The 15,929-nt window shown below is 37.1% G+C and overlaps 1 protein-coding gene across 1 annotated transcript in view; it reads right to left on the bottom strand.

The window, feature by feature from the left end:
- eya1 (EYA transcriptional coactivator and phosphatase 1) overlaps window positions 1-12,748 on the bottom strand; it is an 82,952-nt gene extending 70,204 nt beyond the window's left edge. The window contains exon 1 of the mRNA XM_084746819.1: window positions 12,612-12,748. The gene's annotated coding sequence lies outside the window, so the exon portion shown is untranslated. The remainder of the gene's footprint in view (window positions 1-12,611) is intronic.
- Window positions 12,749-15,929: the final 3,181 nt, after the last annotated feature.

Raw genomic sequence — 15,929 nt, 5'->3', positions numbered from 1 at the left:
TGAAAACCCTTTGTTTCTACACAGCATTTGTTGTGGATACAGGACTACAACTCCACCACATCTGGTTTAAACTCTCCCTTTACCTGCTACTAAACTCTCTTTGGCCAACCTACATTCACAGCTGTGCCTCTCAGAGCAGCCTGGCCCATCCATCGCATGATGACTATGCAATTTACAAAATTACAAGCTAGCTGAAACCCTGCCCTAAAGAAGCCCCAGACTCTGCCTGAATTATTAATCAGCTATTGATGAAGGCCTGATAAATGCACTCGGCTCACCGTCCCAATGACATTCTTGTCTCCTGCCCTGGGCCACTTCTGCTGCTCTGCCTGCCTATATGTTTCTGTCAGCTGATACAAAAGTTATGAAGATGTGAAATGTGCTCATTTAAATCACAAAAGGTAATTGTTCTCGACAACGTATCAGCTTACAGATCTCAACTGTACTGATATCTCTCTTGCCTGGGAACTCAAATAAGCACACTTCCATGCCAGCTAATTACAGTTTCACACTGTGTGACAGTCGACAATCTTCCCCTGTTCTGTTGGCCAGCCACCAAAGTCTTCTAATGTGCTCACACAAGGGGAATCAACATGCCCGATTGATGGAGGCAGACAAACATCAGCAGAGAATTACAGGCGAAATTTTGATTACTTCTCTGCCTTTAGGTATTAATATAAAATCCATCAAACTTTAAGCAACTGAAGAGAACATTAATGCATATTGGAGGAAAACTGTAGCATGCTCTTTTTAAAGAACACTGCAAAAAAAGTTGAGAAACTAGTTTTGAAAAAGATAATTTAGATAAACAAATAAACAGGTTGTATTCCCGACACATCCTCATACCTAAACAACAGAAAAGGTTGATTGCCAATTACTTCCTGCTGGCGACAAGCTTACCAGACCTTAACTATGTTATATAAGCCATGTGACATTACACACATGGTTTATGTTGTAAAACCATCACTGTTTGGTTGGTTGAGGCCCAAAAAATACTTGGTTTGATCAATGCAATAAAACTACTTGGTTAGAGTCAGGAAAAAAATGTTGTTTGGGTTAAAATAACTATGTTATGGATGTCATGTGACAGACGGGATGTCACTTGTGTCTAAAATGACATGACAGACATTACATCCATAACAATATAAATTACTCAAAACTTTGAATAACTTTACATTTACTTTTCGTTTCACACAGGACTCGAACTCCAGTCTTCTGGAGGAAAGTCACTAAGGCTATTCACTGTAACTTTATCTAGGAAAATGTAACACAGGCTCGTCTCATCTGATTTCATGGAGAATCCATCTCCATGGCAGCCATGAAGAACTACGATATAGAAATATCTTGACACTGATGGTCTTGTTTGCTTATGTAGGTCATATAGAGGCATTAGTATTAAACTGAGAATGTCTCATAACCAGTTAAAAACTCCTTGCAGTAGCTTTAAGAGTTTGAGTTGGGCTAAAAACTCAAAAATCTATTAAGTGACTAAGAAAGCTAAAGCATGTATGAATTTATGTAAACACACCAAGGAATGCGTAACACCACACATGTATTGTATAATGCACATTATCAAATGACAGTTCAGCAGCCCTTGTGACTGACCTGTGGGCCTGGTCGTCCATATCTCCACCACCATCACCTCTAGCAGCTGCGGAGCACTTAATAAATTGCACCTTTAACAAAAGGAAAAGGTGATGAATTGAAAAATGTTTAGCCCTTTCATGCATTATTAATGCACCCTCTCCCTCAAATCGGCTGCTGATAAATAATTAAAATTAATCTCATTATGGGAGTTTTCATTATGGGATAATTTAATTAAATGAAAGCCCAAGGACCTCTGAGGGCCTGGAGCCACTAGGGCCCCGTGCCCTACTCCTCTAATGGGTCGAGGACAGGAGAGTGCATTGGTAATGCACAGGAGCCCATACATTATTTAATGGATCCCGCTAAGTAAGGACAGATCAATGATAACTTGTCATCTCATCAATGTGTTGAAAGCATTCCAGAGCCCACGGCAGGACAAATCCCAAAACTGGAATAGAAAAATATCTGCACGCACATACGGAAAACCCACACACACGCACACTGTATGCCGAGCAATGTCACTGACTGTCATTTGAGGATGCAGCTATGAATATTCTTTGTTTGTGCATATTGAAATGCAACACCAAACAGAGGATGCCTGTGCGTTTTACTGATGGGAAAGCAGCGGAGGACTGGAGGTTGGAAGATGAAGGGAAAAGACTTGACATCTGTTGCCGAGATTACAGTTCAGGTCAAACGTGCCTCAGTGCAAATGGTGAAGGGTACAAGGTGTACATCTGATACCAAACAATAAACGATATCGGAGTCAAATGGGGAGCCATTAAAGACCTTCTTGGTCAATGAGAGGAGGGGCTGAAGAGGAAGAGGGTATCTGGGTTTGTCTCGTCTCCAGGAGCACTTAAGCACTCTAATTATCACACAGCGGTGAAGATGCTCACATCCAGCTCACATTGAGATGTCTTGAGATACTTTTCCGCCACACATGGATCGGGTTCTCAGACGTTCACACAGGCACAGCAATAAAAAGACGTTTAAATGCATAATGTGCAAAATTGTGCTACAAAAGAGTCCTTTCAATCATCACTTGTGACCAACCAGAAGTGTGTGGTGGTGTTTATTTCTGCAGAGACCCTGCTGTCTGCCTGTCTTTCCTTATTTTCCCACTGTTTTGCTGTGTGTTGGATGCTTTCAGCAACCCAAAGATAATTTTTTCAAGGTAACGTCGTGTCCCCTGCTAGCCATTGCTAGCTAGTTGCTACTTGCTGTAAGTTCTGGGTTGTTTGATGTCATCAAACTATGCATTTTGTCATTGTTTTAATGTGAGTGCGACCCCTAGAGGCAGAATTATCATATCGTTATATTGAATTTGAAAGTTTGACAAAAACAAAACATTTTTGTGCTCTCAACTGACTTGGCTACTTCACTCATAGTCATGGACATGACAGCTTTAAAATTAGTATTTTTAATTTTGATGTAGGACTACCTTTTTGTTTACTTTCAGATCACTTCCAATCCTGCAAAACTATTCCTAGCGGCAGAATTTACATTTTGCGCATTTAAAATCATGATTGTACCAAACAAATACGTTTTCTTCTTGAGAACAAGATTTATAGGACAGGACATTTCAAAGGCACTGTAGTGCTTCATTATAATTCTGTTTTGTCACACATTTAACTTTAACAAAAGCAATTTGGATATTGCACTTCCCCATATTGAAATTTTAGAAGTATACATTTATCTTACGCTTATTTATTATTGCCTGGCCAGTGAGTCTACTTTACAAAGAAACAAAAACCTCTTTTGTTAAAAAAAACATTTATGGATTTAATTTGTGTTTGAATTAAATAGATACAGATCAGTTTGTGGTCTGTCTATTGTGTGAGCCATTAAATAGCTTTATGCGCATAACACAAAATGAGGCTCATTTTGCTTTCCACGCAATTACTTTTGGACCTAAATGGGTTGTTTTTCTGTTCTCTCTGCAGTGAATTTCCAAAATATACCGAAAGTTTTGTTGTATCCCTGTGAGGATAAAATTCAGTTTTCAAAAGGAGGGCCTAATACTTTTGGTCGAACCAGACTTGACTCATATTCAAACTCTTCAAAATCACTGTGCCACAGTGTAATTACTCAGAGCAGACTTTATTGTTATTGCCAGACTTCAACAAATTAAATGATTATTAGGCTTAAAAAATATTGTGGGCAGTGTGTGATAATGAGGAACATATGTGACAGAAAATCTCATATGTATATGCACGTCAGGCCTGCATCTCAAAGAGGAAATCTTTAACATAAACATTAGCATTTTGTGAAAACAACTGAGTAATTAGTTTAGGGCATAATAAGCTGGGGCAGGCACACAATGAAAGAAAGCATTCTGGCTTTAAAATGAATAAAAATTGATTGTGTCCCAATAAAAAACGAATTGGCGGAGTGTTAACTGGATTCCACATAAACGTCTGTAGCAGTCCCTGGCCGCTTTATTGTGTGCTAATGCAATAGAGAACACTTAGCAATAAATGCTCCTCTCTGATGAGCTCACAGAGGCTTTCCAAGATGGCCTGATGAAATTGTAAAAATTAGATTTGAGCTAGCTGCTAATGACTCCTAAAACAAAGGAAAATCTCTAAATAGAATTAGCCTGCCCTCTTCTTCTCTAAATACATCATATGTAAATTACTGTCATTTGGAGAAATATGCTTGCCTGGAAGGTAAAGTCTTCATTAGAGATCTCAGTAGGTTTGGGACTCGAACAAGAACTCCTCCAGGACATTTAAAAAGTTTGAGCGCTGAGAGAAGGTACAGGTATTGTTCACTCATGGCAGCAAAGCAGAGATATGACTAAGAAATCTATTTTTCATTATATTAGTCAAACCAGATGGATTTTGTTCCAAAGCTGATGGCACAGATATCTGCTCTGAGGAACAAACACTATACGTGTAAAATCTAATTCTTTTAATCCATAGTTGTATTGAATTTGAATTGAGGCCAATATGCTCCAGCCAAATTAATGTTCAATTTCTCTAAAAATAGCATGCTCACTTACATTTTTAGTGCATTAGATCATAAATGTAGCACCAAAGACACCAGTCTGATACATTATGGGGATCATTTTGACCATTCAGTGTATAAAATTTCTATTTAAATGTACTACAAGGAGTTTTTAAAGAGTCTCCATTTAATACTGATCCATCGATGCAACCTACATCAGCAAACAAAACCATCAGTGGGAAGACTGGCTATTTCATTTATTCGTAATGCCTGCCACTGGGTCAGATTCTCCTTGAAATCAGATGAAACAAGCCTTTCCCAAGGAAAGTTACAGTAAGTAGCATGGTAGCCACTTAAAAAGAAGTAGGAGGAGATTTTTATTTTGATAATTTTATTTTTGCTGTCATATTTTGTGGTTATGGCGACAGAAACACTACCGCTTTTGTCCACAAGAGCCTCCAAAATCAACAAAATACAAAGGTTTCTTGTAGCCACTTTAAAGAAGCAAAAAAGCAAGTGCATGTGCAGTGCAGCAGTCCAAAAAGCAGCTGGAGCCATAGACTGTATATTAAGTAGGTCAGATTTCATGTTCAGTAAACAGGTTTTTGTTTTCTGTATTATATTAGTTAAACCACTGCCATTTCTTTTGCACAACTATTTTCTTAATTGAGATAAAATTATTAAATGATCTAATAATAAAATACTTAATAACTAATCAGTTAGTCTTAACATCAGTCTTGTCAAACGTCAAATTGATAGCTACTCGTTTAGTTGGGTGAGTTCATTCTGAGGGTTTTTTTTTTTTTTTTTTACTGCTGATTAAATGTCATAAGATCAGCACTGATTTGAAGCAAATAAGTTGTTTAGGCACGATTTTACACTTAAAATAATCAAAAATATATATATTGGAACAAGGGTTGCAAATTGCAAGCACTTTCCTTAATTGATCACTAACATTAACAGTGATTTTTTTGCCCTCAATCAAAGCTTTTTTTCCACAGCAACATATTGCATATTCCCTAACAGTATTTCACAGGCTATGAAACAGCCTTTGAGCATGTTCATAAAATAATCTGTGCTATATTTCAGATCTCAGTTCAATAGTTGATTGATTAAATGCTATGTCATGATCACATTCTAAACAACCAATTAATTGATAATTGACAATCGTTATCATCCCTATCAGTACAATTCAGTAGACTGAAACAATCAGTCTAACTCATTCAGATTGCTCCAACATGAACAATACAACTCTGTCGACTTAAAGGTTCACAAGCGTTTACACAGTTCCTGCCACCAATTATTTTCCCCTCTTGAGAAACCTTCACTTAACCACTCAATGACCATTCACACTACCCTCTATTGTTTGTACAGGTCAAGAAAAACACACATGTATGACAACTTTGCAGGAATTACGCAGCAATTAAACAGGATAAGTTGTGTTTGCAGGAGCTGCTCAACTGTTTCCTAATACAAACAGAGGGCCTGCCAGTTGCCTAGCTTCAGGACACAGCCCCTGTGTGTTCCTACCAGGTAGGTAATTCACTTATCTGGCCATTGTTCTCTGTTTATCCCTGTTGAATCGCATGGCTTTGCCATGAGATTGGCCCAGCTTTAGGTAAAACCTCCACCAAATATAAGCACAGACCTCACAGGGTTTCTCAAAATAAGACCACGTAGAATATTTAGTGCCCCTGAATGTCAATAATAATAGAAATAGCTTAAAGAAATGCATTGTCTGCACCATGCATTACTACATAGCTGCATGTTAAGCACTAATGGACTGCCAACAACATTTTATATGAAACAAATTGTGAGTAAAAGCAGAACATCTGCAGATCCATTAATGTTTGTTGGACACATGTTTGACTGGCTGAAATTGAGACTAAGTCTGCGTGGTAGTGAAGTTTGAGTGTTTTCTGAGGGTCTGACAGGAGGATCACATATGGAGCAACAGCCAGACTGCAGCTGTGGGGTATTTCCACTGTCCATAAGCACCCACCTATTAATGGTCTTAAAGAAACTCATAATAACTCAAATCTGTCACAACAGTTACTGCACATTTATGACCTCTTGGATGCAGCTTTTTTTGTGTGATCAAACTAAAACAGATATTCTACATTATATTTCCTGATTACTTGCTTCCATATACAATAAGGTTGGAGGAGCTGAAGAACATGAGACAGCAAACATTACACTATCAGAAAAAAAAAATCAGGAATTTAGTGGAATCGAATAATCTTTTCCCAACTTAACATAAATATGCAAAAAAAAAAAAAAAAATTTAATCTCGTACTTAATTTCAGAACACTTCAGGAATTCTAAACATCCTGAACAGGCACTTCCCTGCATGCATTGCTTGCAAAAACTTCAGACCCTTCCCTTCTTTTTATAGTGTGAAAAGATATGTGATTGAAACTTTCGGTGAGTATCTAGTAAACTATAAGATAAGTCATGTTTGTGTGTTTTCACAAAACAGAGAGTATCATAGTTAGTAATAAATACTTAAAATTAAATAAATTCAATGGGAGCACTTGCAAATATTGAACAAAGTAGCTCCCTCAGGAGCAGCTGCAGCTGTAAGTTCTTCATGTGAAATGAAAAACTTAATATCTTAAGCTTACTGAACATGTTTTCTCAAGTACAACTGAACTAATATCAGGTTTCTTTGGCTGGAAAAGTTTACTTGCCTTGAATCATTACAAAATTACCTCAACTTGCCTTTTCAAATTCAGTCAGCTTAAAATTTCACAGCAGCCCGATCAACTTTTTTTTTTAATTAAAACAAACAGTTTTTACAGTGTAACGTATCCCCTTGCCACCCTTGTGTGACACTTTCAAGATAAAAACAAAAAACACAGATTTTTTTAATTTTAAAAAATAAAACCATGTCCATTTATGATACCTACTGTAGGTGTCACATTTGATGCATCTCAACAGTTAATAGGTGCTGATGTTCTTGAAGGAGTCAAGCAGTGGATTACAGTAATTGAAAGTCCATACTGCGACAGAAATAACTGTTCTCACACAGGGGCTAGACCCACTGGTGCCTTTTGCTGTCTGTTGGCGAGAACTAAATATATTTTCTGCATTCTGAATGGCATTCCACTCTAACGCATACGTGCCAGTAGTTAACAGTGTATGAGAATAAATAGCTTTCTCAGCCAAGCTGTGAGACATGTCAAAGATGGGTGCATATGCATGTGATTTGTTGTGCATTTGGAAATATATCAAGTATATAAGCAGGTGTAAAGAAGTATTCATGTCGTCTTTCCCTTTTTTATCAGTTTGCATTAGTAACAAGTCAGATAAACTCGCGCTTATACATATTGACAGAGTAATAACCCTTCTGGCAGAGCAGCAGGACCTAATTTCTAAGGATCTTAACAGTGAGCCAGAATTATGTCACTCTGACCACCTGTTCCTCTGAAAAAACGTCACTGGCCTTAAGTAGTTCCGGCACGCATCCAAAATGTGAACTTCTGAACCGGAGTGCTTACTTTCTCATTTGTGTAGAGGCAGGGGAGGCGGCGGCTGCGTGTAGCAACAGCCACTCTAATTTCGTGGCAGTAGAGGAAGGGTTTACATAAGGGATGTGCTGTTCTGTGCCTGTCACTCAACCTGCCGCTGATTGGCAAAGGCAGGATTGAGGCTGATGCTGTTTCATGTCACCTAAAGGCTAATGAGAGATTAAACATCAGTAGCAGAAATGCTAAATATTGTTGCAGTAGTCCAGCGAGGAGTTCACATGTGCATCTGTGGAAAAACTTCTAGGACAATTTCCTTACTGGGGGAATGGAAATAGTGCTTGTAATTAGACACTTATTCAAGAATTTTCTTCCTTGTCTTTTACAAAGAATTTGTACAAATAAAAAAACAGTAAAGAAACCAGTGCTCACTTACATGATCCATCGACAATAGAAAGGTGACCTACATACAGTGTATTAGTAATTGCTAATATATTAGTTTTGATGTAAGGTCACAGAAATAATAGATAATCCTCTCTCTACCAGGGCAAAACACAAAATGTTCTGCTGCTTGTATCGTCTGTCTTCGAGACCGAGTTGCATTGCAGGTGTAGCATGAGTATACACTATATTTCTTTTGGACTGGAGCTCTAAAATAGCTGTGCAAGCATTGGTGGCCGACCACACACAGCTGTTAGTGGTGTGGTGCTGCTTACATAATTGGAGTTTATGCCAATTAGCTTTTCTCCCTATCTGCAGGGCGTTTGTCATGAATGAATGACAGACACACATAAAAATAGATGCGTCCACAGCCGTATAGCAGTGTGCTCGCTCTGACTGGCAATTAAAAAAGTAAACAATAAATGTTTAAATGTTCATTAATCATAGATATAATTGAGAAATGTATTAAAATTAACTGTAGTAAATCATACAGGAATTGAATGGAAAATACAACTTTTATTTGTTCAAGTTAATTAAATGTAAAATTTTTAGTAATTAAAGTTAATTAAATGTTAAATTTTTAGTTATTATTTTCTAAACACTTTAGAACTTATAAACATGAGTTCTTCTAACCTAAGTCTTTTGACTTGAAATGATTAATGAATAATGAATGAGTTCAATCAACTCATTAAATTTCTGAAGAAACATGATCAACATATCAACAGACGTCCCAGCATCAAAACACTCCTGAGACATTTCTCATTTATAGTTTTAAATAAACATACATGATGAAAACTTGCTGTGTGCCTCTAATACACATTATGATAAGTCATAGCAGGTTGTTTTTGCAATAATGATGGTTAGAATTGAATTCTTAAAGATTAATACATTTCAGTTTTAGCTGTACGCTTTTTGTGTAAAATGAAGAACTGACTTTTCAAACTGAGAAAAAGCAAAAGGAGGTTATTTTTTTTTTTTTTGTAATGTTTGTCAGTGTGACTAAAGAGTTGTCAGTTTAACTTAATATCTAAAGCTTAATGAACATGTTCTCTAAAGCAGTGTTTCCAACCCCGCTGTCCTGCATGTTTTAGATGTTTCTCTGCTCCAACACACCTGATTCAAATGATCAGGTTGTTGTCAGGCGTCTGCAGAGGCTTGATGACGAGCTGATCATTTGAATCAGGTGTGGTGGAGCAGGGAAACATCTAAAACATGCAGGAAAGTGGGCCCTGAGAACCAGGGTTGGGGAACACTGCTCTAAAGTACAACTAAATTAATATCAAGTTTATTTGACTAGAAATTTTTATTTGTTTTAAATCATTACAAAGTTACCCCAACTTGTATCTCCTAATTCAATCTCAAAATTTCTGTGTCTGACCCAAGAGTCAAACACCTATCAGGAGCTCCACAGGAACAAACTGCATTAACTGTACAGGACGTGTTCCTGTTAAATGAAACGGGCTCGGTGAGGAAACCAGCCCAGCAGTGGTCTGTCACGGGGAGCTGGGCAACCACCATCATACTGTGGTGGTGGCCTTGATGAAATCAGCTCACACTAAGGCCTGTGTGCTGACAGTGGGGATCAAGGCGGTCAGAGTTATTCCAGGGGTCCTGCCACTCAGCCCAGCGGCTGACCCGTACAAGAGTCCGATAAGCCGCAGACACCGAGCGCCAGTCTCCACACTGTAAACTACAACCAAACCTGCAGTCATGTTTCAATCTGTGGGCAATGAGACAGAGAGACAGGCAGGCAGGCAGAAGAGGGCACTGTTTTTCTTCATTGTTACACACAGTGCAGTACAGTGATGAAAGTATTACCCAGTGGTGGGAAGTAACTAAGTCCATTTACTCAAGTACTGAAATTCAGTACAATGTTGAGGTACTTCACTTAAATATATCCAATTTATGCAACTTTATATTTCAACTCCACTTAATTTCAGAGGCAAACTTTTTACTTTTTACTTGAGTTCATTTATATACAACAATGTAAGGGACCATTTTGATATTTAAAGTACAATTTGCGGTAATTTTTACTGTAGAACAGAGTTTCAACAAGTTTAATTTAATATGTTTAAAGACCTTTTTGAGACTTATTTTATGTCCATATTGGCAAAAACAGTACATTAATCAATCTCTCATTGATTAATTAATATTAATGAAGCGCCTTACTGTGTGAACAATAACACTTTTTGAAGTAATCTTCAAAAGGCAATTAATTTGACAAAGATATTCCTGACATTTTGAAACCTAAAATTCAAATTATTGGATTATAGACTTTGCAAGTAAAATTGTGAATGCAGGACTTCTAATTGTAACAGAGCAGTTTTATCGATTGTTATTGTTTACTTTAAGGAGAAATATGTAAATCTCAAGCGTTCAAAAATGAGTACAGCAGTCCAAATAGCAAGTTGGAGCCACAGATGGTATATTAAATAGGTTGAAACTTTATGTAATATACGATCTATGGTTGTCTATGGTTGCAGGCTGCAGGGATGCCGACCAGAAGTGAAAGACAAGAGCAACATCATATTTTAACACTTACAAGCAACAACAAGTCTTACTCCATAAGTTGATCAGCTGTTTAAAACCATCACTTGTCTGTAAATGTAAAATTAAGTCTGTTAACCTGAAAACAAAAGCCCACAGCTCGGACAGTACACACTCTGGAGCTGGAGTTCAGTGGCTGCCTGCTTTACTAACTGCCAGACTGCGTTAACATTTCGCTCAATTTAACCATTATAAAGATCTACTCCTTCTCTTATTAATGATTTGGTATGGGTCATAAACAGACACTTACTCATTCAGCATTAATATGAGCTCTAATAAATGTGAAACAGACAAACGGGACACCGTGGCTGTAGCGTTGTATTTCAGCTTAGCATGTTTCCTTAATCTCTGATGACACATCATGGTCATTTTGTCATTTAGTACAGTATATATTACTTGTTTCTTCTTAAAGTAAATGATCTGAGTACTTTTTCCTCCACTGGTAATATCTAATAAACACTTCAAAAAGATTATCTTGCTGTGTATAAAATATTACATAAAACGAGGCTGATATAGCGAGTCATTTTTCACAAGAATTAGAGAGAAATTACATAGAGTCCTTTTAAGGATTATAACACACCTACTGTATGAGTGTATGAATTTCTGTGTATGAGTGCCAGTGCTGTCTGTCCTGCTGTAGTAAAGAGAAGTAGCCACATAGCCCGCTCCATTTGCTCCATGTGTTAAGGTGTCTATCATGTGTGAAACAAGCTATTTTTCTTCAGCCGTGCCTTTTTGACTCTGATGACATAATGCTGGAGGGAGAGTGGGTGCTGGTGGGGGGGAATTTTCCCCGCTCTTACTTTTATACACCTATTTAAGAACAGCAGCCTTTCACACCGGGTTCAGCAGGAAGAAGTAGTAAAAAGAAATGGGCAAGACCTACAGTATTTCATAATTAATAGGTAGCAGCGAGAGGAGAGCGGTCCGCGCTGACGTAAAAAGATCAACAACGTATAAAAGTTATCATTCACGCTGCAGAAAATTACGGATGAAAAACCCGGTGCCATATGTTATTCCTTTCACAGGAACAAAATCATAACAAATTTGAAATACGCGTCAAGCTTTTTATAATCTTTGATTGCTCTGCTTTATTTGGAAGTCCTACAGAGCTGCTACTCTGCTCGCCTATATATCTAATTTGTTACTGAGGTGGTCCCAAGCTCATACCAGGTCACCACCTGCAAGCAGTACTGTAAATTACTTGGTGGGCCTAATTGTCCATGTCCGCCATATTACTATAAACCACTAGCACTGTGCTAACTCTATTGTCAGGTACTTAATCAAGGCCACCAGATTTATTTCCCTGCACTAACTCTGGGGACAAGCACAAGCAGAGGCCTGAGTAATTGGATCTTTTTTTGCATCTAAAATTAACCACCTATTCTTAGTGAGAGCTGGGGGTTTGGAAATGATAACAATAATGATATCAACCAATACCATATGAGGCCCTGCCTTTCATACTGGGAGTTGCATAATGCATAATAGGCCCAGATGTTGCTCGGGCTGACCTTACCTGGGGGGGTACGGTGCCATTATGCCAATCAAACACTGTAACACTTGATCAGTCACAGGCCTAAACGCAGACTGGAGAAACTCAATTATTCAGTCGCTTACCTCACACATGCACAGCAGTAGCAACAGGCGTTGAGGTGAGTGAGCTCGATCCCTCCTGTGTGGACCTGACGCAGGAAATGACAACAGAGAGGAATTAATGAACACAGTTTCACTTATGACACTTTTAACACACATTTTGAGGGTGAAACTTTCAACTAAAATAACTGTTTTCAGCAGTTTTCAATATTCATTGTCAATATTTTTCACACTTGACAACTTCAGAAGGAAGACTGGAGGAGACATTGTTGATTAATCTGTCAGTTATTTTCTCAAATAATCAATTACTTGTTTGGTTGATAAAACATTGGTGAAAAATGTCAACTTGTGTTTCCCAAATCCCAAGGTGACATTCTCAATTGTCTTGCTTCATGCACAATGCAAAGATATTCAGTTTATTGTCTAGACTTTGCTAAAGACTAAAGAAACCAGAGGTTTTTTGATCAATTATCAAGGTAGTTGATAGGTAGGTGATTAATTTAATAGTCGACAAAATGTTTTTACTGTAACTTTCACATTTTCAGTATTTTTTACTTGACTTTTTTTTGACAAACTACTGTAGAAAGGAAGACAAGAATAATTGATTAATTAATTCTGTGAAAAGAGGCCTTTTTGGGCAGGGACCAATAAGAGATAAGTATAAAGAGAGTAGAGCTGAAACTAACAATTACAACAATTATTTTCATTATCAATTAATCTGTTGACCATTTTCTAAATCAATCAATTTGTTGTTTGGTCTATAAAATGTCAGAAAATGTTGAAAATCCTTAATCAGTTTTTCCCAAAGCCTATGGCATCTTCAAATGTCTAAAATTTTGAGTTTCCTGTCAAAGAGGAGTAAAGAAAAAAGAAAATATTCACATTTGAGAAACTGGAATCAGAGAATTTTGACTTTTTTCTTCTTGGGGATTCTAAGACACGTTTTGAGAGCAGACCTTTTATAAGCTTACAACCATGTGAACCAAAATTTTTTTACTGCATTTTTCAGATTTCTCAGTATTTTTTTCACTTGTGAAAACTCTTGTACTCTCAATTCTGAAAAAAGAGGCATTTAGAGCTGCAACGATCAGAAATTTGAAGACATCACTTTGGGCCTGTGATGAGCATTTTTTCACATTTTTTTTTGCCACTTTATAAATTAAAAATGAATTGATAATTAAACAATCAATAGTTTCAGCCCTAATATAGCAACAGAGTGAACTGGGTCATTTGTAATTTTTGTTAAGGTTACAAAACACAATATCACCTATTTAAAAAAAAAGTTAGGCAAAACAGAGTAAAATAAAAACATGAAACGCCTTTTTTTAAGGAACAACCTGAACACTTTCACAGCACAGAAGCGCTGTCTGAAAAGAACACATTTAACAATACAATAATTTAATTTTAATATGTTTTCCATTCAGTTTCTTTCATTAAGTGACTGCACTTGGTAATCTAACTCCTTTCTGTCAATGCGGTAGGCGAAGCAGTGCGACCGGAGCGAGAGAAGAAGAGTGAGCAGCGAGCACGCAGAGGGAATGTGGTCTGTGTAGGGATGTCAGGAGCATAATGGCCAGCTGAGTCATAGGTTATAAAAAGCTGTCATTAGGGATTTCTGTCCTCAGCAGCTCATCACACAGGACCTGTGAATTATTTATTACGCTGGAAACTCAAGTGCCCCGTTACTCAAGACCGCCTGGTTTCCTGCACTTCCCTTTCCTCAGGCTTGTTTAATAAAAGCACAGCGTTCACTTGTTGTAATTAAACTCCTTAAGAGGATACCATATATAATAGGAATTGATTTTATTAATGTAACTACTGTGGTGATTTTCTTATACTGGATATAACAAATTATACACTAACAGTGCATGCAGCTAATGAGGGCTTTTATGCAATCAAAGTGTACAATCAAAGTGTTTGTATTATTAGGATGGGCCTTGTATTTACTTTGACTGCCCTCCAAATGACCACCTAATTAGCACTCAGAGTGCATTAATAAATTTCTATTAGCTGATTTTTTTAAAGATAGGCCAAAGAGCCAAGCTTAATGGTTACAATTTGGCTTAAGAATAAATTCTTAGCATGCATGAAGTCACGTCAGCACACGTAACACTCTGGATGGGTTATAACAAGGACACACTTTTAAACTGTTGCAGCAAACTTTAAAATTAGCTTAAAATTAAGATTAAATTTTAACCACTCTTTGAATCTCACTCACAGTTTACTCTAAACCTAGATTAAACTGAATTATGTTGCACCAAACTCTTATTTAAAATGTGATCCCGTATTAACTTTAAATGTACACTTGAGGAGGTTTAACTTGCTATCTTTTTTTTTCCAGATGGATTGAAAAAAAATAACCAGGTTACTCGAATTTACACAACAAAAGTTAAGGGACAGGCTCAGCCCAGTTAGGTTTTATGATGTGTCTCTTGTTTCTTTCACTCCAGTTACTAATTCAGCCAACAAGTTTTGTTTTGTTTGGTTTTTTTTTAGAGGAGGAGAAATTAGAGCTTTTCTACTGAGCCATCAAGAGTAGGCTAACTAGGCTAACTTTGTAGCTAGCTAACAAACAAATTTAAGTTTTGTTAACTTTTTAGTTAGCTAGAAAACCAAATAATGTTTTGTCAGCTTTTCAGAAAAAAAAGTATTATTTTTTTTATTAAATTTGTAGCTGGGTTGAAAACAATGCAACATTTTGTTTGTGATTACAGAGCAGCTAAAAGTTAAAGGTTTTACCCCTTTTTTTAATCTCACTAAGTCCCAACACCACTCAAATGTATTATTTATATATTTATTTATTTTAATTTGGGTAAGCAAGCATCTCCATATTGACTGAACTATATTTAATTTTGGCTTGAATCCCTAAACTTCCCTAACTTGGATTCACTAAACTGAGATTAGGTTTTAATCGTGCAACAGAGCTCTGCTTCTCTTGAATCAGTATTTACTCATTTTGAACACAGTTTTGCTAAACTCTGATTAGAACTAATCTTAGATTAATGTAATCTCTGTTGGTGTGCCCCGGTCATAATGTCGTAATTTGTCTTTTAAAAAGCAGAAAAACATAAATCTCACGTCATTTTTTCCCCTCAGTTTTTGATAGCAAAGTCGATGCAAATCAGCTCAGGCATTTTTCCTCACTTTGTTTTGTTCTCAGTATATGAAAATGGTTAAAAATCCCATGGGTCAGTGAAAATGATCCCTCCACTCCAGTCGCCTGCTCTAAGTCAGCCAAAACATTCCAGACTTCAAAAGGCAGCTTTGCCTACCAGGGCCATTTCAGTGTCCCAACCTCCATGGCCCAGGAGGACTTGGTTATTTGGATAAATTAATTTCTGG

The sequence above is a fragment of the Lutjanus erythropterus genome, chromosome 21, assembly GCF_056507025.1.
Source record: "Lutjanus erythropterus isolate fLutEry1 chromosome 21, fLutEry1.hap2, whole genome shotgun sequence".
NCBI lineage: Eukaryota > Metazoa > Chordata > Actinopteri > Lutjaniformes > Lutjanidae > Lutjanus > Lutjanus erythropterus.
Note: the sequence above shows the minus strand (reverse complement) of the source record. Positions and strands in the feature narration are given on the sequence as shown.